At 39.7% G+C, this 26,177-nt stretch overlaps 1 protein-coding gene across 1 annotated transcript in view; it reads left to right on the forward strand.

Moving 5' to 3' along the window:
• The window catches only part of LRP1B (LDL receptor related protein 1B), a 1,379,523-nt gene that overhangs the window by 401,475 nt on the left and 951,871 nt on the right, over window positions 1-26,177 (forward strand). The gene's annotated exons all lie outside the window — the stretch shown is intronic.

A 26,177-nucleotide genomic window follows, 5' to 3' on the forward strand; every position in this document is an offset into this window, starting at 1 on the left:
TCTTGTCTTATGAGCTAAGAAAATGTATGAAGGTTTGGTGAGCTCCATTTTGCTTACCTATACAAAGTGCTCTTTTAAAGAAGTCCTACTTTACCCTTATATACTCCTCAATGCTGTACAGTTTTTCCAACTTCCCGTCCACTACTATAACCATCACCACTAACTACTACATTGAAATTGTTCTAGTGATTTTTTTTACTGCATTTTGCAGTTCCCTGCTTTTTACTTTACTCAAGTTTATGTATTCAATTACTTGCCAGTAAACCCCAAATGTTCTCCAGGTATCTCAGTTTGTGAAGACTAAAAGGATAATAATCATCTTTCCTCTCCAACACTGTTCTTTCCTTTGTTACCTGTTTGAATAACATTACTTTTATTCTAATGATGCAGTCCAGAAATATGAGAGTCATTCTACATCCTTTTCTTTCTTAGATACACATAGGAATCTTTCATTGTTAGTTTTCTTCTTTTTCCTCCTTTGCTGTCACCATCATTTTTCTACTCTATTGATGCAGTAGGTTAAATACAGATCCTCCTACCCTGATAGTAACCCTCACTTCTCTGATCCAGCTGTAACTCTGCTGACAAAATGATGCTTATAAATGAAAAATCATGTTATTGTAGGGCCTAAAACCCTGCAATGATTTATCAGAGCTTTCCAGATAAAGCTCCATCAAGGTTTCTCAACTTTGACACCACTGACATTTTTTGAGCCAGATAATTCTTTCTTGTGACTTGGGGAGGGAGGCCTGTCTTGTGCATTGCAGGAAGTGTAGCAGCATCTCTGGCCTTCATTCATTAGATGCCAATTGTACCCGCTGGCCATTGTGAATAACATAAAAATGTATTAGCATTGCCACATGTTTCCCAGGGACAAAATCTTCACTGGTGAGAACCTCTGGTGTACTTGATCTGGCTGCCTCCTTCCACTTCTCTGCCACAATACCATGTTTTATACCTTTCCCCAATACGAGCCCTTCATTCCAGTTATCCCAACTAGTTCCACTTTCCTAATCTTCCTGCTTCTCTATGCCCCCAAGCTTTCCCATGACTCTGCTCAAAATGATATTTTAACTCCTACTGTCCTTTCCTTCGTCTAGTTGACTCCTATTTACCAAGTTAAAAACTCAGCTCAGGTAATGGTTTATCTGTGTAAATCTGTCCTCTTGTTGATCTAGATAAATTTTGAAAATACCTTCATCAAAGTACTTAAGTTGCATTATATTTTTTAATAAAACTTCATTCATCTCTATTATACTATAACTTCTTGACAATAAGGATCATGTCTTATTTGGTTTGCATTTTTAATACCTTGCCACAGGTGGCAGCCTTGATAGATGTTCATCTTTATAAAAGAACTAGAGTCCCAGTGCACGATTCGTGCATGGGTGGGGTCCCTTGGTCTGGCCTGCACCCTCTCGCAATTCGGGACCCCTCGGGGGATGTCAGACTGCCAGTTTCGGCCTGATCCCCACAGGCCAGGCCAAGGGACCCAAACCGTGCACAAATCCATGCAACTGGCCTCTAGTATGCATATAAGATCCTTGGTTAATCTCTTCCTGTCCTCCTCCCTCCCTTCTTCCCTCTGAAATTCATCAGTCTGTTCCATGTTGCCATGCCTGTGCATTGAGCGCCTGTACCCTGGTAGCATCATAGCTACCAATGGTCGAATGGTTGCATAGGCTTTTATATATATACTAGAGGCCTGGTGCATAAAATTCATGCACGGGGGGGGGGGAGTCACTCAGCCTGGCCTGCACCCTCTCCAATCTGGGACCCCTTGGGGGATGTCAAACTGCCGGTTTAGGCCCGATCCCACATCAGCAGTCGGACATCCCTCTCGCAATTCAGGACCACTGGCTCCTAACTGCTCACCTACCTGCCTGCCTGATCACCCCTAACCACTCTGCCTGCGAGCCTGATCACCCCCAAATGCCCCTCCTGATGGCCTTATTGGGGTTGGGGGGCAATTGGGGGTGGGGCTGGCCATGAGGAGGGGCTGTGGTCAGTAAACTGGCCCCCGAATGGGGTGGGGGTGCCAGTGGCTTGAGGGAGGAGCCATGGGTGGTTAGCCGGCCAGCCCTGCCCCTGATCAGGGTGGGGGGACCGATCTAAGGTGGGGCCAGGAAGGGGGAGGGGCTGCAGAAGATTGTCTGGTGGCCCTGCCCCCTATTGGGGTGGGGGGATCAAGGGTGGGGCCATCCTGGGGAGAGGCTGCAGGAGGTTGACTGCCCAGCCCCACCCCCTATTGGGGTGGGGGGGTGCGATCAGGGGCAGTCAGCCTTGGGGAGGGGCGCAAGCCTATTGTGGTTGGGCAGCCTGATCGAGGGTGGGGCTGGCGGGTGGAGGAGAAGGGAGGGGGCATTTGGCCGACCAACCCGCTCTTTTTTTTTTTTTTTGGCAACTTCATGACTTTTATTTGTGGTGCCTGTGCTATGTCTCAAAAATACCTTCTCTCGCCCTAACCGGTTTGGCTCAGTGGATAGAGCGTCAGCCTGTGGACTCAGGGTCCCAGGTTCGATTCCGGTCAAGGGCATGTGCCTTGGTTGCGGGCACATCACCAGTAGGGAGTGTGCAGGAAGCAGCTGATTGATGTTTCTCTCTCATCAATGCTTCTAACTCTCTATCCCTCTCCCTTCCTCTCTGTAAAAAATCAATAAAATATATTTTTAAAAAATAAAAATCATCATTCTCCACTTTTAAAAAAAAATACCTTCTCCCCCTGACCGGGACAGCAGTGGGGAGGGGGCAGCAAAAAATAGAAGATGTCCCTTCCTATTGCACATGAACCCTATATTCATGCCCACCTGGCCCAGGCTGGTGGGATGCTTGGCACATTCTCAGGTCCCTGCTCAGGGGCTGGAGGGGTGACTGGTGGCAGCACACGTGAAAGGGGACCTCTGGGTGGCCACTCTGGCCCTGGCTACTGGTCCTGGCACTTCCTGGTCCTCAGTTCCTTCCTGGTCCTGCCTGCAGCCCTGGACCCCCTACCTGGCTCAGCCTCCCATCCCCATCTTGGCCTCAGATGACCCCCTTGGCTCCTGAGGGCTCTGTCCTCCCCTCCCAGCCTGGAGGTCCCAAGGGGAGGTTATGGCTTCTCACAGATTCCCCAGCATCCCTGTCACTCGTGTTCACATAGGGTAAGGGGTGCATGTGGCAGAAGCAGCTGTATAAATGCGGGTGCAGGGGCAAGTCCTCCACGGTCACTTGGACAGTTTGCTGATGACGTGGATCAGGACCGCATTCTTCTCCTTGAGGTGCTGGTTGTCAGCCCGGAGGTTGGACAGGCCCTTCAGCTCCTCTTCCAGCTCAGCAGCCTTGCCCTCCAGGGCCCTGCGCTCAAATATCTCTAGCTCCAGGAGGGCCGGCCTCTCTGCAAAGCGCTCCTGCCTCTGCATGGTGCGCTCCAGGTCCACCTTGAGCTGTGTCAGCTGCAGCATGGTCTGGGTCAGCGCCTCACGAAGTTTCTAGTTCTCAATGCGCAGCTTTGCATAGAGCTTCCTGAAGCCTCCCTAGGGCTCTTCCAATTCGAGCTTGGGTTCTGGTTTTAGGTCTTGCTGCCTCTGGAGGGGAAGGGCTGGATTCTGCGCTGATGTTGGCTGGCTTCACCTCCTCCCCCTTCGCAGGCCCTCTCCTCTCCTTGACAACTCTGTGGTGCTCCCTGGAGGCCTGTGGTCCCTGTCCCGCCCCTCAGGCACCTCTACTCTCTGGGCAGGGCCGTTGGAATTTTCAACCTCATGGACTCGGGGCTGCCAGGAAGGGTCCAGGCTCTGTGCGGCCTGCTCTTGATTAGGATGGGAGAATCCAATCAGGGGCAGGCTGGCAGGAGGGAGGGGCTGTGAGGTTGACCGCAGGCCCCAACCGCTGATCAGCCACTTTCCTGGCTACAGTGGGCATCATAGGGACCGGCCCAATCAGGGCCATCTTCTGCGGGTTTGTGTCTCTGCTGGCTCCGGCAGCCCAGCGCCGGGGCAGCAGGGCTGGGGCTGAGGTCCGGATCCCCCTGCGGGGTTGTTCTCTCCACCTCTGGGCCCTGCCTGCATGCTGTTCTGTCAGGCTCGGCCCCGCACCGCCTCTCCTCCTGAGCTGGTTGTGACCATTATGGCATCCTGACCTAATTTGCATATTACTTCTTTATGTATATAGATAGATAGATAGATATTCACCTCATAAGAATCAAGGAAATCACTCTGAAAAGCACCATCGTGGTCTTTGGGTTGATGTTAATTGCCTTTTTATACATTTCCTAAAACTTCTAATAGGATTATTTATACTAAGTTAAAAAATGTTTTCTTTGAGTTTTTCAGATTTTGACATTTTTGGATAAGCTGTTATAGACTTGTAGCTTATTTTTTAGCCACACGTACTATCACTCCAGTGTGACTGGCCTTTTCATAGTCATCGGCTCAAACTTGCTGCTTTCCAATTTCAGTCTTTCACATTCTCTCCTTTGTAGCCCTCTGACCTCTCCACTTGACATAAACTTTCCTAAGCCATAGAGTCCAACTCAATCCCAATTCTTCTATGGAGGCTTCTCCTAACTTCTAGCTCATGCCACTTTTTTCCTTATCAGAAAACTGTGCCTATTGGGCCTTTAAACACAACCAATTTAATTCATGTCCCTCATTTATCTAAATTAGAGTGGAAATACTATAAGGACGACAAAGACTTATTAGAGACAATCAACCTGAAAATACAAGTAAGAAAAAAACACAGCAAACAGAATTATGCTACCCAGTAAAATCTGTGACTGTTTGCAGTGACTTTATTTCTCAAGAGATGAACTGCATAATTGTACAATTTGGGTAATCATGTAAAAATGATTTCCAGAAAAATAGTTAAAATTCAGATTAACCCTTGCCCAGTGGTGTGGCTCAGTGGTTGAGCATTGACCTATGAACTAGGAAGTCACGGTTCAATTCCCAGTCACGGCAAATGCCCAGGTTGCTGGCTCAATCCACAGAATGGGGTGTGCAGGAGGCAGCCCATTGATGATTCTCTCCCATTGATGTTTCTATATCTCTCTCCCTCTTCTTTCTTCTCTGAAATAAATAAATAAATAAAATCTTTAAAAATTTCAGATTTACCCTTGAAAAGACATTGAGTAAACAGAAGTGTTCTTTCTTTTCTACAGCCTTTATTAATTTAGATTTTTTTTTTTTCCCGAATAGTATCTGCACAAAGCATGTGTCTATTAGGTCCTCTGGTTGAATAGAATTTGAAAACCTACTCATCAGATTATGGTATTAGCCCTGAAACTGCAACAATGGCATTGCCTCTGTAACCTGATTTGCAAAAGAAAGAGATCATTAATATTTTACCTGTGAACTTGAAGGTATGATTGGTATTTCTTTAAAAAATAAACTTTCTATGACTCTGTGTGGTTACAAATATTCTATGTATAAGAAAGTCTCTTTATAACTCAGTTTTCTATTCCCTCTGCTGAATGAAAGTTTCTGCTTTACAATAGATTGCACACTGGGAAGGGAAAAAGCAACACCATCCTGAATAAAAGATTTTGCTTTGGAACCGTACATGTGAAATATTTAAATGAAAGGAAACTTACTGTGCTATTTTGTGTTCGCCATGGCTTTTGGATTATCAATAAGTACTTAATAATTTCTTTCTATGTAAGGAAACCGGTACCTGAGCTCCTGTGCTCTTGATTATCGACATAATCTTTCTTTGTTAATTTAGACTTTAAAATGTAGGGAAAGAAAAGTGTCCTCAAAATCAGCCTTCATGCTTTTGTCTTGAATCAATAATTTAGTAGCATTTATTAGAAATGTAGGACAATATCAAATGCACAGAGCCTTTGTGAAGATTAAATTAGAAGCACAAATAATACCCAGATATTTGTGTCCAGATATATGAAACCCATTTTTCCCCACATCCTCTTAATCTGAAGTAAATGTGTTTTCATTTGAAGATACCTGATAAAATTTATTTTAATAGTTGATATATCAAGGGGGAATAGAGAGGAGACAGATGGTAGTATTTTGGGGAGTCAAGAATCTGAAATAACATGACAGAAACAGAAGCAAAAAGTATTTCTCTTAAGCACAATAAAACCATGAAGAAATCCCGTAAGTATTTGCAGGGGCACATTGGTACTCAATTGGGAAGATTCTCCCTGTGGTTTTGTTTTGTTTTGTTTTGTTTTCTCTCTCTCTCTTTGTAATTCAGTATATACAAAGACAGGAACATTTATTTTACATGTTTATTTTACAATTAGGATAACTCAGTTGCTGTTTTGCTTGTGTTACTGTTTGGGGGAGATTTTGCTTTTGTTTTTGTTTGTTCTTTCACACTGCCATAATATTTATTTTTCCCTTTTCAGCTGGGCTCTGGGTTTGGAGAAAGGTTGGGGAAAAGTTATGTAATGCTCCACTGGACCAGAAAATTAGCGACGAGTGAACCTCCAAGAGGTCTGCAGGTTCAGCCAGGTTGGGGTTAACATCCAGAAGTCTAGATGTTTATTGAAACTGGCAGAGCCTCCTGAGTCCGCGGAAATGACCTGTGCATTTTGTGATGCAATGCATTTTGACAAGGTGTTCAGGATGCCTTGTATCCAGAGAGAATGGGACACTTTGAGAAGAGCTATTATGCCTTGGGTTAAAATGCAGGAGTTAAGGGAACATAAAAATGAAGGAAGATGAAAAAAATAAATTAAACCTCTTACATCGCAAGGGGTTGAGTTTAATTTAAGGATGCTTGCAAGTTTTGTATTTTTCTTCAAAATAGCATGTGTATTATGCCTGAAAGTATTTCATTGGGTTTTTTAAACCAAAGATTTATTTTATACGTGGCTTTTGGACTATGAGAAATAATGCTAGGAGATTTATACTGGGGCTCCTATGACTAGTATTTTGTTTGTTTGTTTGTTTTTTCTTGGAGGGGTGGGATTGAAGGCATTTTGGAACTATACGGAGTGTTGAGTTTTAAGGTAGAAAAAACAACCACAGGCAAGAGAACACGACAGAGCTGGCATCTGTATCAAGGGTTCATGTTTTGTGTTACTAGTTTCTCTCTTAGGAAGGAACGGCTGAGCCAAAGGTGGTGTGATGATAGCAGTAGGAGCAGCAGCGGCAGCAGCATAGCTCACACAGCACTAAGCATTTTAGATGCATTATTTAATCTTTATAACTTACTGAGGAAGATATTATTGGTTTTTGTGCTGTTGTTAAAAGTAGTAAATAGGTATAACAAATTCTCGAGTCAAAATAACTTAACAGAGCTGGAATTTTAATGTAGAATACGGAGACCACAAAATTCTTGTTTTATCAGATACACTCTTTTGCAAAATCACTAACTTGGAAGGAGAGGTACCCTAGCTTTAGAATTTCAGGTACTAATTTCAAGATTCCTTCAAACCTATAATTGTGGCTCTAGGAATAATGGCATAAGAAGGGATAGATGTATAATTGTGATCTGGAGGAGAGATTGCACATTTATTCACATCTTTGGTGAAAATACTTCGTTTCCACCCCTCCTCCAATTCTACTCTACAAGATTATATTTAAGGTGTTGGGGAAATATGCCTTCTTTCAACACAGTCTCATACTATAGACGTGTATTCTTAATTGTGTAAGGGATGATCGTGCTCATTCAAGAATCACCTTTTCCAGCTGCCTCTTCCTGGATTTCAGAAGGAGAATGAAGTAATTTCCGCTTTGCCCTCAGGTTTCCCCCTTGATTTGTATACCTGGCCAGGGATTGATGAAATCTGGATCTCAGGCTCAGATGCCTCTCCCTTTTCTTTTCCCCAAAATACCCGTGTACTGGATAAGTAAAGCTGTTCTTTTGTTTCTCTTTATTAAACATTTACATGATATGGAAGCACACCTTTGGCTTAGTATTTACTGTATTACACTGTGCTAGAAAAATGCTGTATTAGAAAAACATTTTCTCTTGCCCATTCAGAACCCTATTGTTTTACTTAAAGAGAAATTTGTCTGATTGATAAAATTCAGGACTAAAGCTAAAAAGTAGAAAGCTGCCCTAGCCAGTTTGGCTCGGTGGATAGAGTGTTAGCCTGCCAACCGAAGGGTCCTGAGTTCAATTCTGGTCAAGCGCACGTACCTCGGTTGCAGAATGGGGTGTGCAGGAGGCACTTTTCTATGGCTTAGAAAAGTTTATGTCAAGTGGAGAGGTCAGAGGGGTTCTGGTCAGGGCTCATGTGGGAGGCAACCAATCGATGTGTTTTTCTCACATCAATATTTCTCTCTGCCTTTCCCTCTCTCTTCCTCTCTCTCTCTCTCTCTCTCTCTCTCTCTCTCTCTCTATATATATATATATATATATATATCAATGAAAAAACTATCCTCAGATGAGGATAAAAAAAGAGTAAAGAAACAAAAGGAGAAAGCTTCTAGGATATAAGGCTAAACATTCACTGGTTTAATATTTCCAACATTCATATCCATTTCAAAACTTTCCAAGCATTAATGATCAATGCGACTACTGCAGAAGAGGGTTTTGCCTCTGGTAGGCCCGTGAAATGGTACCATATTGAGAGGAGTGAGGTAATAGTTTATAAGACTAGTAATCAGAAGAACATACTGCTAGGACTAGTTGGGTGGCTTTGAGCAAGTCACCTAACTTCTACTTATATTGTTTCTAATAATATATGCTAAAATAGCTGCTTTTCCTACCATATGTATAAATAATGGAGGTGAGATTGCTTTGTCAACCAAAAATTTTAAAATACAAGATTTTAGCATTCACTTTCATATTCTCTAAGACCTAAAAGAACAATGGAAAAGAAGTTACCCTTCATTCATCTACATCTTCAGAACGATACAAAAATGGAAGAATCAGGGATTTTTAAACTTTTGTTTCCAGGAGTTGTTTTTGACACATTTTATGGTATTTCAAATTCAACAGAGAAAACCTGTTGTGTGTAGTAAGAAAGATCTAAATAAAATATTTGCTGAGATAACCTTACAACCTGGAAAGGATGCTTCATCATAGTTTTTCTTTATAAAATAAGGGTTATTTCATGATTTATTTACCCACAATATCTTCCAGATATATGAAAGTCTTTTCCAGGAGCATATATAGTGTACCTTATCTTTGCTATTGTAGCAAAAAGATTTTCAGGAAAACAAAGACATACAATTCTTTCTCTAAAGGAATATTTAATCTCAGAGACACAATGCAAGCAAACATTGCTTGATATATAGAGAAAATTTATAAGAACATATATTATGGAAAATAAATTGTTAATTTAAACCATAGGAAGTCATTTGATATATACACTCTAGTTCATATCAATTATTTTGGACTGAGTGTTCATCATTCTCTTGCTGATGGAACCCCCTTTTTTCTTTGGAAAATCACTTCTTTATGCATTATTACATTATTTTGGGTCCTTTAAGAAATGGACACCACAGCAATATTAAACATGCAAGAGATTTATTGGGGGAGGGTGCGAGAAAAAGCAAGGAGAACTTTTAGACTGACATCAGTTCTGATTCTCGTGGTAAGAGAGAAGGAGAGAGGAACAGGGCAGAGGAGTTTCCGACTGCAGCGTTTTCCCAAGGAAGGTCCAGCTAAGCCAGTGGGGGGTCCTTGAGCCAATGTCATCCATCGAAGGAGTCATCTGTCTCCTAGGAGTGGGCTGCACTCGTTCCCTCCTCCTCATTGTGTTCCGTAACTCTCGGGGGTCAGCACACAGAACGTGGCCACAGCTCAGATGCAGTGGTAGACCCAAAGGGTAGCTGACTGACTGGGATTGTCAGTCAGCTATGTGTCCCTCACTGAGAGGTCTGACTGGTGCAGTAATGGTTGTCGCTACTCCCAGTTCACCTGCTCTGGCGGATTTTACTTCACCTCTGGTTCCAGGGTGGACATGTGCATGAGGTCTGGCCAATTAGAACACTGTGTTTGCAATGGCCAGAGCTCTTGGTTCAGAGATGAGCATAAGAGCTGCTTATAATCAGCGAGAAACAATCATTGCTGGATTGTGGTATTGCAGGAAGTGGAGCTGGTATTATCTTTTGAGACCATCTGAACTTTTAGCTGTTGTGAAATCTTTTAGGGAGTGTAGCCATTAAAGCAGTACAGCAAAAGCCAGAGCTTTGGAATAGAAAAAACCCCAGTAAGATGACATGGTTTCACCCTTTGAATAAAGCTGTGCCTGACTTCTTGACATTTAATTCCATAAGCAAATGAATTTCTTTTTTATTTATTCAATACTGATTGCTATAGCAAAGGGTCGCTGAAATGGTTCGTAACTAGATGAGGACTGACTCCACAAAGGCTTAACCATGAGTGAAGTATGTGACATTGGTAACTGCCTTATATGTCCTTAAAAACACTACCTGTCCCTGGATATTGTTATAGTTTATAGTTAATGAAATTGTGTTTAATGAATTGACAAAGTTTGTAACAAAGAACAAAATTTTAAGGAAACAAAGAAGGGACTCTATGACAAAAAGCATTTTCTTATGTCTCACACACACCCAGAAAATAAACTTCTTCAGATAGAATATTCTTAAACTCAATTTTCTATGTCCTCTGAACCACGCAGTGCACAAGGCCATTGTTACTCTTTCTCTGTGTGAGACAAAAAACTCCCATGTCATTCGATTAGATCATTTACTAATAAACAATGAAGGGGTAGGTATCATTGGAGATGTGTATGTTTTTCTTTAATTCTGCTTGAAGCAGCAGTTCCTGGAAGTAGACTGTCAAGAGGCTGAGGAAGTGCAACACAGCTTCCTCAGCCAGGAGGAAAGTACTGGGCTGCTGGTTACTTGCTGGCACCTCTCCTCAGAAAGGTGTTAAAACTGCCACCAGCCCTGGCCGGGTGGCTCAGTCGGTTGGAGCATTGCCCATAGACCAAAAGGGTCAATTTCTGGTCAGGGCAGATACCGGGGCTGCAGGTTCCATCCAAGATTTGGGAGCATATGGGAGGGAATTGATCAATGTTTCTCTCTCTCTCTCTCTCTCTCTCTCTCTCTCTCTCTCTCTCTCTCTCTCTCTATCTCTCTCTCTCTCTCAAAAACAAGCAAACAGAAAACACTGCCAACACCCCCCTGCCAGAGCAGGTCCTTGCTGCAGGCTTCTGCCGGGCAGGTGCACGCCTGGTTGTTGCAGGCACTGGCTCCAGGGAACAGCAGAGCCCAAGGAGGTAGGAGTGTCCACCCACAGTAGGTAGTATCACTGCTTTTATTTTTATTTTTTCAAATTATAAGAGAAAGAATATTTAGAAAGTTTCAAAGGTAGTAGAAGTGAGCCAGCTGGGCTGCATAGGCTCAGGAAACAAGTTATAGAAGCAAAAGAAGGGCCCTTGGAGCTTAGGAGAGGGAAAGGCAAAAAAAAGTAAGGCACCTTGTGGGAAGAAGATGGGGACAGGAAAGGGACAGGCCTGCTACCAAGAGGGGGTGCCAGAATCCCTGTTTTACATCACATGCATTTTCGTCCTGTACCTCACAAGATTGAGGATGAGGAATTAAAAGCTTTAATCCTAAACATTTCTCAATTATTTTGTGTCATCTGCAAGAATTTGCAACCATAGGCTTCGATTTTGTTTTATTTATTTTCGATATAGTTACAAAGAAAAGTGATTCTAAGAGAAAATTTAATTGTCAGACTAATCACAATGAACCGAAAAAGTTTGCATAATTACCAAATTTAATTAGGATGAATTGGCAGGTCCTGAAATGGCTCTTTGGGGTTGTCATACTTCCTTTGCTAAGTAGATGGTTATGAAGTCTCACGATGGATTGTGTAAAATTGTGCTGAAGAAGCTGGTCATTCAAAGTGGGGTCCATAGTCTAGTCGCACTGGCATCATGTGGGAGCTTACTGATAGAGCGGAATATCAGGCCCCATCCCAGACCTACTGGATCAGCATCAGTCTTTCCATGAGGTCCCCAGTAATCTGTTTGCTCATGAAAATTTGAGAAGCACTGCTTTAGATCAGAATATCATAGGCCTAAGAGGTATTCATTCATATTAGGATGTTTTCTAATGTATACCAGGATGAGAAAAAGTAGGTTTACAATTGTAATGCAAATTAGTAATACAATAAGTAATAAATAATAGTACAAAAATAGACTGTGTTTTGCATAAACTCACAACTGTAAACCTACTTTTGCCCACCCTGTATTTTAACAGCCTTTGCATTCTGTCTTCTTTCCTTGTACCCTGCGAGACAGACTTGACTCATGTAGTACATGTTGGTATGTAAAATTGAAACAAGAAAAGCACTGCAGGTTCCAATTTGATCTGCACTGACAGATTGTATGGATCAAGAAGACTGCATTTGACAACTGTTCTATATACCTGAGTATGCAGGGAACAATTTGGCTAAACTCCGGAGTCAAGGTTGGTTACAGTTGATTGATAAAAATCCGCTTCCTTTTCAAGGTCAAATTAATTTGTAAGAATTTTATTTTGCTTACTGAGCAGCTTCCATGAGGAATCCCATTTTAACATTATAGCTGTGCCTGCATTTTCTCACCAAATGCATAAACCTGCCCTTAACTTCAGTGTATCTGATCCATTGTATGAAGACACTAAAAAAAAAAAATTCCCTCAACATTTTGGTTTATTCAGATTTGCCTCATATGACCTGAGATAATTTAGAATTACAGAAAATGCCCACAGGGTGCTAAACAGAGTAGGAAAAAAAATACCTTTTAGAGACTACATAATATACCTGCTTTGACAACATCAGTGGTTGAAGAATACAATTATTTTAGGACACATTTATGAAAAACAATGAAAAACAGGCTTTTAGCCTCAAAAATAACCATATTTGTATTATGTTATAAAATTGTCCATTTGCTTTATTCAGGTACACAATATTATCCTCAGATGTGAAAATTAAGAATGCTCCTTGGAAATAGTACTTGTCAACATTACTTGATCAGGGGAAAGGCCTAAAGCAACTTTTGATCTCTTTCGATGGGAACCCTTGTCATGTTAGGCAGAAGGAAAACTATAACAGTTTAATTTTCTAGAACTGTTTTGCATTATAACAAAGCTATAGTGATATTGGAACTTAATGAATACAAGCTTATCAGAGTGACGCAGGTTTAAAATAAATTAAAAATGGGCACCTTTTCCAGTTACAGTTTAAAAACTCTGAAAGTGGGGGCTTCTATGAGCAGATTTTTAAATGGAGCATTTGTAAAATAAGCTACTAATCTCAACAAATAAAAATGGGGATTTAAGAGTTGATTTGGGTTGTTTGGAAAGTACAGGGTTCATTTCTCAAAGGAGCTCTTGGTTATTTGAACTAACCTTTGAAGTAGCATTTTTATTTCTATGTGCAGACTTCCCCTCAGACATTCCATGTTGTCCCTCCTCCCAGCCTTTATTATGACGTCCAATCCCTGAAAGCTGGGTGAGAGAGCCCAGGTCTGCACCTTTGGAAAGAGCCACATGAGAGAGAGAATAACAACTTCTGAGATATCCTCAAAGTATTGAAAAGTTCCAAAGAATTCTTCCTCACTTTATTGTCATCTTTACAACATGTCCTATTTTTCTAAAAAAAATTGGGCATACTTGAAGAGTTGTTATTTATTTATTTATTTAATAGCAAAGGTGGAAATTTGTTGAAGAACAAGTATAGACTTGTTTTGTGGGGAGGGGGAAAGAGTCCCACTGAGTTCCTTTTTTTCCTGTTTATAAAGGCTGCAGTTTTTGTGCCTTGATATCCCCTCTGATTGGCCACTATTTCCCTTTGATTTGGTCACTATAGCAACTCCTGAGCTCAAAGGTCAAACCTCACATGGGACACATGTGGCCCTCCCTTATTTTGTAAACATAGACATTTGGCTACTCCCAGTTCCCTTATCTTATGGAAATGTAACTGCTGCCTCTCCCTTATCTTATGGAAATGTAACTTCTGCTGGCTCCCTGCTCCCTGTCTTATGGAAATGTAACCTTTTGTAACTCTGTAGCCTGTGCTTTTTCCATGGATTCCCTTCATTTCTAAATTTTTTCTAAACCTGCCTATTTCCCCCTAAAATTTCCTATTTCAATCCCCGCTCCAATTATGAAACCCCAACTGTCATTGGGGACAGGGGACACCAGGTCTTGCTGGCAACTTCCTGCTGGCAAATGGGTTGTAGTTTGGGGGTGGCAGTCGGGGTCCCATTGGAAGTGGGCGGTGTAAGGGTCCACGGAAGATGGATGTGGCGGCCTCCATTTGGGGTTCCACGCGGAGGTCCATTTGTAGCTTTAAGGCTTCTAAATGGGAGATATGAAACATACTAAAGGTTAAACAGGCAATGGTTAAAGAGGAGTAATAAAAACAGCATGAACAAAGGTCTGAGAAGGGCAGTTATTTTAAATTTGACCTCTTTATGAAAACCATCCGCCAATCATGTATATAAAAGTGATCCTTTTTCACTCCATTCTACTAACCTAGTTCTTCTCTCTAACCCTTATATTTCTTACTGTTTTGTACAAATTTTCATTCATAGAACATTTTTAACTTCATTGAGAACAAGCAATATAACGTATTAATCGTTGTAGTCATATAATACCTAGTAAAGTACTTCACATGTAGCTGATCTAATTAATGCCTATCAAATTAATGTTTTAATAATAGAATGAATGAATCCAGTTGATGAATATAAATACTATTTAGAAAACTCTAGGTTACCCTGGGAAATAACAGAAAATAGATACTAGTGTTGTTGTTTTTTTGTTTTTGTGGGGAGTGTTTTGGTAGCTTGAGTACCTAGAGTGAAAAAATTTGCTCAGATTGGTTAAAATTTTAATTTTCAGCAGTTCAAGATGCATGACATAAAGGATGGCATTCTGGGCCTTCATAGGAGCGTTGAGACCCTACCACCTAAACTGCAAACATCAGAGAGAAATGTTTACAGCTCTCAGCTACTAAGTTCTGTGTTAGGTGATTTCCCTACTTGATCTCCTTCCTAAGTCTTCTCAACAAACTTGCTCTGTGTTGATTAATATCCCCATTCTTATTTGTTTATTTTTAAAGGGGAGGATGATGATTTTTATTTTAATTTTAATATATTTTATTGATTTTTTACAGAGAGTAAGGGAGAGGGATAGACAGAAACATCCATGAGGGAGAAACATCAATCAGCTGCCTCCTGCACACCTCCTACTGGGGATGCGCCCGCAACCAAGGTACATGCCCTTGACCGGTATCAAACCTGGGACCCTTGAGTCCACAGGCCGACGCTCTATCCACTGAGCCAAACCAGTTAGGGCTAATATCCCCATTCTTACAGAGAAGGATTTAGTCATCTTGTCCAGAGTTAAGTGAGACTAATAAATGGCCAGCTAGAATCCACACCTGCTCCATCTGACACCCAAATACCTCTTCTTTCTAATATACTATCCTGTTTTTGAAGATCATCTTCAAAGGAGATGATTTTACAAACTGAATTGTGAACAATCCCCATTCGTTTGATGAAGCCTTAAGCCCCAAAGTGACTCTATTTGGAAACGGGGCCTTTAAAGAGGAACCTAAGATCAAATGAGGACCTAAAGGCAAGGCTCTACCTCAGTGTGAGTGATGTCCTTGTAAGAAAAGGAAAAGAAACCCAGGATGTGCATGCACAGAGAAAAGGGCCTACGAGAACACAGTGAGAAAGGAGCCAGGTGCAAAGCCATAGAGAGGCCATTGGAGAACCAATCCCAGCTGGCACTTTAATCTTGACCTTCCAGCCTCCAGAGCAGTGGTTCTCAACCTTGGCTGTACATTAGAATCACCTGGGAATCTTTTTAAAATCCTGATTTCTGGGCCTTACCCTCCAGAAATTCTGTTTCTTTGTTATGGGGTGGGGCCACAACATTAGTAACAAAGGAACAGAATTTCCGGAAGATGAGGCCCAGAAATCAGGATTTTAAAAAGATTCCCAGGTGACTCTAATGTGCAGCCAAGGTTGAGAACTACTGCTCCAGAGTCAAGAGGAAATAAATTCCTGTTGTTTAAGCCACCCAGTCTGTGGTATTTTGTTATGACAATCCTAGCAGACTGGTACAGAAACACTATTAAAAATCAAAATCTATGCAGTTAAGAAAAAAAAAATTCATAGGGCTAGAGACAGGGAAATGATCTAAATATGCAATGTCTCAGTGTTTTTTGTGGCATACGCATTTAATCATATCAAAACAAGAAGTATTTATTGAACACTTACTATGGTCCTGCTAGCTCACCACCTAGCAAGGTTTCTGAGGCTCCGGACTTGGCTTCTCTTCACAGTCTCTACAATTCCATTTTGTGGAACCATCCTTCTAGATTGTAGCGTAGTACAGCTTGGCGTTCTTGCACTTTGCTAAATACAAGCACTGCCAATTCCTAAAGTTAACAGCACAGGACTTACTGCGAATCCTTTTCCTAGGACTCTGATGGATTGCAAATGCACAGAGTGGCAGACTCTTTACTGAGGATGCATTATGTTTCCCAGTTGCTCATTTCCCTCTTTCCTTCTATTTACCTCTTCTAGTCCCAGAACATCTTTTGAAGTATGTGTGACACTTTCTCCCTCTACTCTGGGGGACTGGAGAGATATTTGTACAACACAAAGGACTGCTCAGTCATTGTTTCTAAGGGGGGTGGGGGTGCTCTTCTTCCCGTGTGCCCCTGGCTTGCTGTTTTTCGAGGAGCCGCATGTTTAAATGATTTTATTGACACAATATTTCTTCGATGTTGCTGGTCTCTTTCAAAGTGAAATGATGGAAATTATCTTGAGAATTCTGAAGCAAAACAGTTACTGCTTTCTATCGCAGCCCAACTTGGGGGAGGGAAATGGTTTATCATGGTCATCGCGCTGTTAGATGACAAGGCAATCAAGCACTCAAAATGTCATTTGAAAAGACAAGCTTATCACTAGTAATGTGGGAGACATGACATCCGTAATCAAAAGAGCTCGACTTTAAAAGGAAAAGAGTCTTACAAGGCTATCCAAGACAGGAGATCACGCTTGTCAGAACCATTAGTTCCCTTTACGTTCAAATAGAATAAAGCCTTTGTTGACCTACTGGTAGATCATTCTCTGTCAGAGTCCGATCTCCTGTCCAAACTCCCTGGGGAGGAACATCAGTGACACAATTAAGTTAACAGTCAACTCTGAGCTCGGTGGTAGAAGATCATTTGTTATAGGAGATCTTGGTCACAAATGGAAAAAAATGCAACAGCCAGGAAGTCTTGTGGATACTAATGTAGACACGTAAAAGGAACACAGAGGCAGCAGCTGGAGGATTTTCTGCATTTTGCAGAGGTATCTTCTGAGTTTTGCAATGCCTGGTAATCCCTGGAACAATTAAAATAAAATAAAAATTCTGAAAGGCTATCTGCAGGATAAATCTCAAGACAATGAACTTAGTCTCTGATCAAATATGAATGACCATTCAGGTCATAAGGCCTCCTCTCAGTGCATTTCCTTTTGGAGGAAATCATTAGAAAAAAGGTTCTAAGGCAGGATTTATAGGAATGTGTATGTAAAATACATTTGATATACAGTAGTTATTTTATATCAATTCTGAATGGTAATCACTATTATGATTTTTTTCACATTTTTGTAATATGTATATATGGCTATTATGCGGAAGTGTCCTACCATCTGACTGGTTGCTATGACACAACTGACCACCAGGGAGCAGACGCTTAATGCAGGAAATGCCAAGCTGCACTGACTTGGTAGCAGTGGCTCTGGAGTGACACACCCCCAAACCAGAGAGGAGGGAGCCCGATTCCTCACGGGGCTGCATGATTACACCTTTGGCCATGGGTTACATTGTTGCTGGGGCACTGTCAAATCTGGTTTACTGCACACTTGTATTTGCGTTCCACACCCTGTACAACAGCAACTTTGCAGAGTGCCCTCTTGCTCTCTGGGACCCCCCAAGGCATGTTGGAGAGCCAGTTTCGGCCGATCCCCACAGGCCAGGCTGAGGGACCCCACCTGCCAGAGGGACCTGCTCACTCCGCAGACACCTGGAAGGGACCATGGGAGGTTGGCTTCAGGGTGTGTCCAGCCCATCTCACTCAGTCCCACCCTGCTGGCCACCTTCTAATTAATTTCCTTTCAATGTGCACGAATCCATGCACCGGGTCACTGGCCTATTAATAAATCTTAGAGATAAGACTAAATCTGTATTCCTTTGATTCAAAGTCCTGAGCTCCTTGTGAGAATATCCTAACAGTTTCTCAACATTTAGTTAGATATAATGAGGGGATAACTAACCACCATTTCTCACCCTTTTATTCCCTTCTACTTTTTTTTTCCTCTCCTCATTTTACTCTCTTCTCCTTTCTACTCTTCTATTTATTTATTGGTTAATTGAGTGTATGTTGTTTTATTTCAGGTCAAAATTTCCTGAAGATGTTCTGTGACATCTTGATTAAAGCATTGTTATATCAAAATGTAGTTCCTTTACAAAAAAAAAAAAAAAAAATCTCCTGATTTTCTTTCAACTATACACCTACTAGGGGACTCATAAATATTTTTAAATTACAAATTCAAAGCAAAATTCATTTGATTTGCAATTATATTAAAGTGTTGGTGAAAATGATATGTAGTTACATGTATGAAAAATACAAACCTTCAAAAACAATATATCATACTCAAAAGACATGAGTCTTAGAAAAAAGTCTCATTTCAACACAGAGATATACCAAATAGGCCCTGAAAGACCTTGAAAACCTAGTGTCCTAAATAGTCCCTTTCTACTTAGGATCCATGATATAGATGCAGGAATGGTTTAGTCCAGTGATCAGCAAATTCATTAGTCAACAGAGCCAAATATCAACAGTACAACGATTGAAATTTCTTTTGAGAGCCAAATTTTTTAAACTTAAACTATATAGGTAGGTACATTGTTATTAACTTAATTAGGGTACTCCTAAGGCTTAGGAAGAGCCACACTCAAGCGGCCAAAGAGCCGCATGGGGCTCGCGAGCTGCAGTTTGCCGACCACGGGTTTAGTCATTGTCCAAGACACGCTTGTTTTCATCTGAAGCAGAATTGAAATCATAAAAATGCTGAGAAAAGGTCACAGTTTTGTTTTCTTAATGTTGACCCACGAGGCAACAAATAACATTTTAATGAGAAATCCAATGACTAGAGAAGTGCCCTAATAGAGTTAAAAACAGAATTAATTTGGAACTGATAGTCGAAGACTTGCTGAGAGATTGAGGGGAAAAAAAAGTGGCAAAAAAAAAAGAATACAGGCCCTGACCGGTTTGGCTCAGTGGATAGAGCGTTGGCCTGCGGACTGAAAGGTCGCGGGTTCGATTCCTGTCAAGGGCATGTACCTTGGTTGTAGGCACATCCCCAATTGGGGGTGTGCAGGAGGCGGCTGATCGATATTTCTCTCTCATCGATGTTTCTAACTATCTATCCCTCTCCCTTCCTCTCTGTAAAAAATCAATAAAATATTAAAAAAAAGAATGCAGATATTTGAAGAAAAACAAGAGTGAAACCTGAAAAATAAGAAAGACACTGAGGTTACTTAGTGAAATAAGACAGAGGGAATGCGGGGAAGAAATTGCACAAACATTGTCACCAAGAGCTCAGTTCTCAGAGTTATTTTTATACAAGTGTCTGCTTCCAACATTACCACCCTCTACCAGTGTCCATTAAGGGCTGTCACGGAGAGTGATTTTTCCTTGAGGTGCCACCTTTGGGAGCATAAGCTGCCAGTTTAATTGAGTTCTGGTATTTTCTCATTCCAAGAATATTCAGAATCCAGAAAGAGTAAAAGAGGGACAAGAAACAAGTGTTCCTTGGCTCCTGGGTTTTGACCTAAATTCACTCAACCAAATATACACTGCCTATTTGAAAAGAAATAAAACAGCAAACTATTTTTTGCTGATTCTGAAAACATATCCACTTTATTTTTCATTCCCCCACCTCTGGAAGCTTTCAATGCTATTGATACATTTTGAATTCGTTTTTTTTTTTTCAAGTGTCTGTTCTTTTTATAAAACAATAAGAAACTAAAAATGTCAAGGGGCCATGCATGTGTTGAAACTCTATTATGTCTAACATTTTATATTCAAAGCAACAACCTAATCAAGGGAGAGAAAAAGTCACCCAGTAAGGGATTCATCTATTACTGCTCTAGGGAAATGGAAATGCCTCTGTCTTGACTCATCATAAACAATCAAGCAAAATAAAGCTCTGATTTTTTTTTAATACTCATTTGAGGAGTGAGGATATTTTTTCCATTTTTTTTTTTTTCAGAGACAGTGGAAGAGAGTGGGGAGGGGGAGAGAGGGAGAGAGAGAAACATCAATGTGAGAGAGATACATCAACTGGTTGCTTCCCACAGGCACCCGACTAGGGGCAGGGATCAGAGCTGCAACGCAGGGAATTGAACCTTTGATCCTCTGGTGCACAGGTCTATCCTCTAACCATTGAACTTACCGGCCAAGTCAAATCTCTGATCTTTTGAGGTATAATTGACATATTATATTCATTTCAGGTGTACAATGTAAGGATTCTATATATGTTTACATTTCAAAATGATTACTACAATAATCCTAATTATTTTCCATTGCCACACAAAAATAGAATATTTTATGAGAACATTTAAGATCTACTCTCTTAGCATCTTTCAAATAAACAATACCATATTATGTATTAACTACAGTCACCACCATATTGTACATTATGTCCCTAAGATTTATTTATTTTATAACTGGAAGTCTGTATTTTTTTTTTTTTTTACCACATTCGCCATTTTTCCTAACCCCCAAACTGTGCCTCTGGCAACCACCAGTCTGTAAGTTTATTTTTTTATTTTTTTAGATTTATTTTTTAGATTCTACATATAAGTGAGATTATATAATATGTGTCTTTCTCTGTCTGACTTATTTTCACTTAGCAAAATTTCCTCCACATCCATCCAAGTTGTTACAAATGGCAGGGTTTCTGTTTGTTGTTGTTGTTTTATGACTGAATAATATTCCAATGTATGTGTGTGATAATTTTTTTGTTTTTCATCCATTTGTTCTCTGGTGACATTTAATGTTGTTTCCATGTCTTGGCTATTTTAAGTAATGTTGCAACAAACATGGAGAGGTACAGATATCTTTTAGAGAGTTTCCATTTCCTCGAAATACATATCCAGAAGTGGACTTGCTGGGTCATGTGGTAGTATTATTGTTAATGTTTTGAGGAACCTCCATACTGTATTTCCATGATGGCTACACCAGTATATATTCACACCGACAATGCATTAAGGTTGCCTTTTCTCTCCATACTCACCAACACTTATTTCTTGTCTTGTTTGATAGCCATTCTAACAGGTATGAGGTGATAGCTCATTGTGGGTTTGATTTTCATTTTTCTGATGATTGTCATAATGAACAACTGTAGATCATTTGTATGTCTTCTTTGGATAACTGTCTATTCAAATCCTACGCCCACTTTTAGTCATCTTGTTTGTTATTTTACTATTGAGTAGTATGAGTTCCTTACATATTTTGATTATTAATCCCTTATCAGATTTATGAGTTGCAAATGTTTTCCATTCAGTATGTTGCTTTTTCATTTTGTTAATTATTTCCTTTGCCATGGAGAAACTTCTTAGTTTGATGCACTTCCACTTTTATTTTGCTTTTGTTGTGCTTTTGCAATCAGATCAAAAAGTCATTGCCAAGACCAATGTCAAAGAGTTTACCACCTGTTTTCTTCCAGGAGTTTTATGGTTTCAGGTCTTACATTCAAGTTTTTAATCCATTTTGAGTTAATTTTTGTGAATGGTGTAAAGTAGTCATCTAGTTTCATTCTTTTAAATGTAACTGTCCAGTTTTCTCAACATCATTTATTGAAAAGACTGTCCTTTTCCCGTTTTATTTTCTTAGCTACTTTGTCTTAAATTAAGTGATCGTATTTGGGTTTATTTATGGGCTCTCCATTCTATTCCATTAATCTTTGTCTCTTCTTATGTCAGTGCCATTCTGTTTGGATTACTATAGCTTTGTAATACAGCTCAAACCAGGAAGCATGATGCTTCTCTCTTTGTTCTTTCTCAGTATTGTTTTGGCAATTTGGGGTCTTTTGTTTTCCATACAAATTTAGAATGTTTGTTCTTTCAATGAAAAATGACATTGGAATTTTGATAAGAATTGCATTTAATCTGTAGGTGTTTTTGTTTGTTTGTGTTTTTCTTGCCTATATTCTTCTAGGACTTCTAATATTATGTTGCATAAGAGTGGCCAGAATGGGCATCCTTGCCTTGTTCCTGATCTTATACAAAAAGCTTTAAGTTTTACAATTGAGTATGATGTTAGTTCTGGGCTAGTCATATATAGCCTTTATTATGTTGACGTAGTTCCCTCTATACACACTTGTTGAGGGGTTTTTATCATGAACGGACGCTGAATTTTGTCAAATGCTTTCCTGAATCTATTGATACAATCTTGTGATTTTTATACTTCATTTTGGTACATGATGTAGCCTATGGAATGATTGGTATATGTTGAATCATCCTTGCATCCCCTGAAAAACTCCTACTTGATCATGGTGTATGATCCTTTTTTTAAAATATGTATATCTATATATTTTTAATTTAAACTCTTTATTGTTTAAAATATGACATATGTCTCCTTTTCCCCTATTGACCTCTCCCCAGCCACTCCCACCCCCTAGCACATGCCCTCATTCCCCTACTGTCTGTGTCCATTGGCTTTGCTATTATGCATGCATACAAGTCCTTTGGTTGATCTCTTATACCCCTCCCCTGCCTTCCCTCTGAGGTTTGACAGTCTGTCTGATGCTGCTGTGTCTCTGGATCTATTTTTTGTTCATTATATTCCACAAATGAGTGAGATCATGTGATAGTTATCTTTCTCCAACTGGCTTATTTTGCTTAGCATAATGCTCACCAGGTCCATCCATGCTGTTGCAAATGGTAAGAGTACCACAGTTTTTTAATCCACTCATCTGCTGATGGGAACTTAGGCTGTTTCCAAATACTAGCTATTGTAAATTGTGCTGCTAGGAACATAGGGGTGCATATGTCCTTTCTGATTGGTTTTTGATTTCTTGGGATATATTCTTAGAAGTAGGATTATTGAGTCAAATGGCAGTTCCATTTTTAATTTTTTGAGGAAACTCCGTATTGTTCTCCAAAGTGGCTGCACCAGCCTGCATTCCCACCAGCAGTGCATGAGGGTTCCTTTTTCTCCTTGCCAGAACTTGCCATTTGTTGATGATAGCCATTCTGACAGGGATGAAATTGTACCTCATTGTTGTTTTGATTTGCATCTCTCAGATGATTAGTGACTTTGAGCATGTTTCCATATGTCTCTTGGCCTTCTGTATGTCCACTTTCAAAAAGGGTCTATTTAGGTCCTTTTGCTGTTTATTTTTTATTTTACTTAATTTTATTTATTGTATTGTTTATCTTCCTTTGTTAAGATGTATGAGTTCCCTATAAATGTTGGAGATTAAACCCTTATCAGAGATCACATTGGAAAATATGTTCTCCCATGCAGTGGGCTTCCTTATTGTTTTGTTGATGGTTTCTTTTTCTGTGCAGAAGCTTCTTGTTTTGATATAGTCCCATTTGTTTATTTTCTCCTTAGTTTCCATTATCCTAGGGGCTATATCAATAAAGATATTGCTATGACATATGCCTGATATTTTGCTGCCTATGGATTATTATAAGATTTTTATGCTACATATTTTTATTGATTTCAGAAAGGAAGGGAGAGGGAGAGGGAGATAGAAACATTAATGATGAGAGAGAATCATGATCAACTGCCTCCTGCATGCTCCCCACTGGGGACTGATCCCACAATCCTGGCATGTGCCCTGACCAGGAATCGAACCTCCTGGTTCATAGGTCAATACTCAACCACTGAGCTGTAGGAACCTTTTAATGTACTGTTGGTTTGCTAACATTTTGTTAATGATATTTGCTTCTACTTTTATCAAGGATATTGACATTTTTAAACAGTATAATCTATTTTAATCTAATTTAGCACTTAAACTCTGGTGTATATGTGCATGCATATATTTATCATCTACAATATAAACTTGTACATAAAGCTATTTTAATTTGATTTTTATAGCAGAATTATCAATTCTTTTCACAAGCCTGAAAAAATAAGTAAATAGATTACATCTCAGAAAAGAAATACTCACGAATATAACTAGTTAGCCTATATTTTAGTTTTGAAAAGTACTCAACTCACTTTATAAAATTTTGATAAAACCTGCAACATACCCAATCCACCAATCTTCATAAAGAATCTCCAAGAATGGTGAAATTATATAAGGGTAAGGATAGTGATCTGAAGATGTTTGTTTGAAGATCTGGAATTTAGTTTGGCATTATTCAAGGTTAAGTGAGAACTGAGAAAAAAAGACGATGAAGAAGAAAAGTATCATGTGTGTACCTTTCTGTGTTGCAGAGATACCTATGATGAGAATAGCAAATAAGTGAAAACCTTTTATTTTTTATATAGGGTGTATGTACATACTTTGCTTGATTATAAAGTCAGTGTTTGTACTTCAGCTGTCTTTTCAAACTTCCAATAGCATTTTAGGAGTTTCCTTTGTTCAAAACTTAGTCTGGCTGGAAAGAATAAAACGTCGATTGAGCTATCAGCTGTACAAAGTGTGTAGACATGTTTTGGGATACCCTGTGTGTAAACACAAAGGCCTACATAGTAAGATAAATAATGTGATCAAAGCCCAGAATTTCCATGTACAGCCAAATGCTTCTTGGAAGAGAAACACTGATAAAAGAGGGAGATTAAAGACTAGAATAACTTTCAGACGAGGCCTGTGGATCAGAAAGAGGATGAGCAGGACTCACCCAGGCTTCTAAATGAATGCCATGCTCTCTGTTAAGAGACCAAATGAAGCGTGAGATCCTGTTTTCATCCCAAAGAAGGTGAAATTAAATATTGGGACAAAGGCCAAAAGTGGAAATAAGATTTATTTTAATATTGTCTCCTTGCTTTTAAACTTCAAACATCATAATGTTTTTCATAGAACCTAGGGCATCAATGTTTTCCACAAAGAGGGAAAAAAGAATAAAGAACAGGTTTTAAACTTCATGACATGTTTCTTAACTGCCTTGAGTAAAATAAAGTGGTGTAAATTGATCTTTGTGAATGAAACACTTGATCTCTGTGAAGTTACTTAGTGAATGAAGGATATAGCTCACTATGTGTTATGCACTATGTTAAATGCTCTAAACAGATTATTTAAATTAATCTTTACAATAAGCCTATTAGGTATAAACTAATAATATCTTTATTTTACAAGTACAACATGAGTTACATATAAGTTAAGTACTTGGTGTAACATCACAGTTTTAATAAAACTGTGCTCAAATGTGTACTAAGAAGAAGGACTGCTTTTAATTACAGAACTCAGTTTCTTAACTACTGTATTTGCTAAAGTAAAAAATGAAAATGATGCCAAATGCTTGGACTTTACTTCTTGAGTCTCAGTGCTTCCACACAATCTTTTATGGTATAATAAATTGAGATTATAGTGACTGTTGTATTTGTCTATCTAGTACCCTAATATTTTTCCTAAAGTTTCCATGACCCCCTTTCTTTTAGAAAGGTGCTTCCTCTGTCAACCACATCCAATTCTACCTCTACCAGTGGTAAGAGAAGACAGCAACTAATCAGGAATAGGCCAATTGGAATCCTTTTGTGGAAATTTTAAAAATAGAACAAAGAGAAATGATTGATATTCATACTTTCTGATATTTAGAGGAGCTAATCTATAGGTGAGAAATAAATCAACAAACCAGCTAAGTCAGAGGCAATGAAAACAGCTGAAAAATCTTGACAGTATCTTACATATGGTTATAGCTAAGACTTAAATATATGGCAGAATAATGCCATGTGGTGGAAAACAAATTCTCAATTCAGAGTTTGATTAACTGGTTTTGAAGTGTTTTGTTGTTTGTTATTACCTGCTTAGTTTTTTGTTCTCTTTTTAAAAAAATTTATTGGAGTGACATTGGTCAATAAAAATTATATAGGTTTCAGTTGTATTGTAATTCCATAATACATCAACTATATATTGTATTGTGTGTTCACCATGCCAAATCCAGTCTCCTTCCATCATAATGATCCCTTCTATACCCTCTTCTACCTCCCCCACACTCCTTCCACTCTGGTATCACCATGCTGTGGTCTGTTTCTATGAGTTTTATTTGTTTGTTTGTTTAATCCCTTCACCTTTTTTACTCAGC

The sequence above is a fragment of the Myotis myotis genome, unplaced genomic scaffold, assembly GCF_014108235.1.
Source record: "Myotis myotis isolate mMyoMyo1 unplaced genomic scaffold, mMyoMyo1.p scaffold_m19_p_8, whole genome shotgun sequence".
NCBI lineage: Eukaryota > Metazoa > Chordata > Mammalia > Chiroptera > Vespertilionidae > Myotis > Myotis myotis.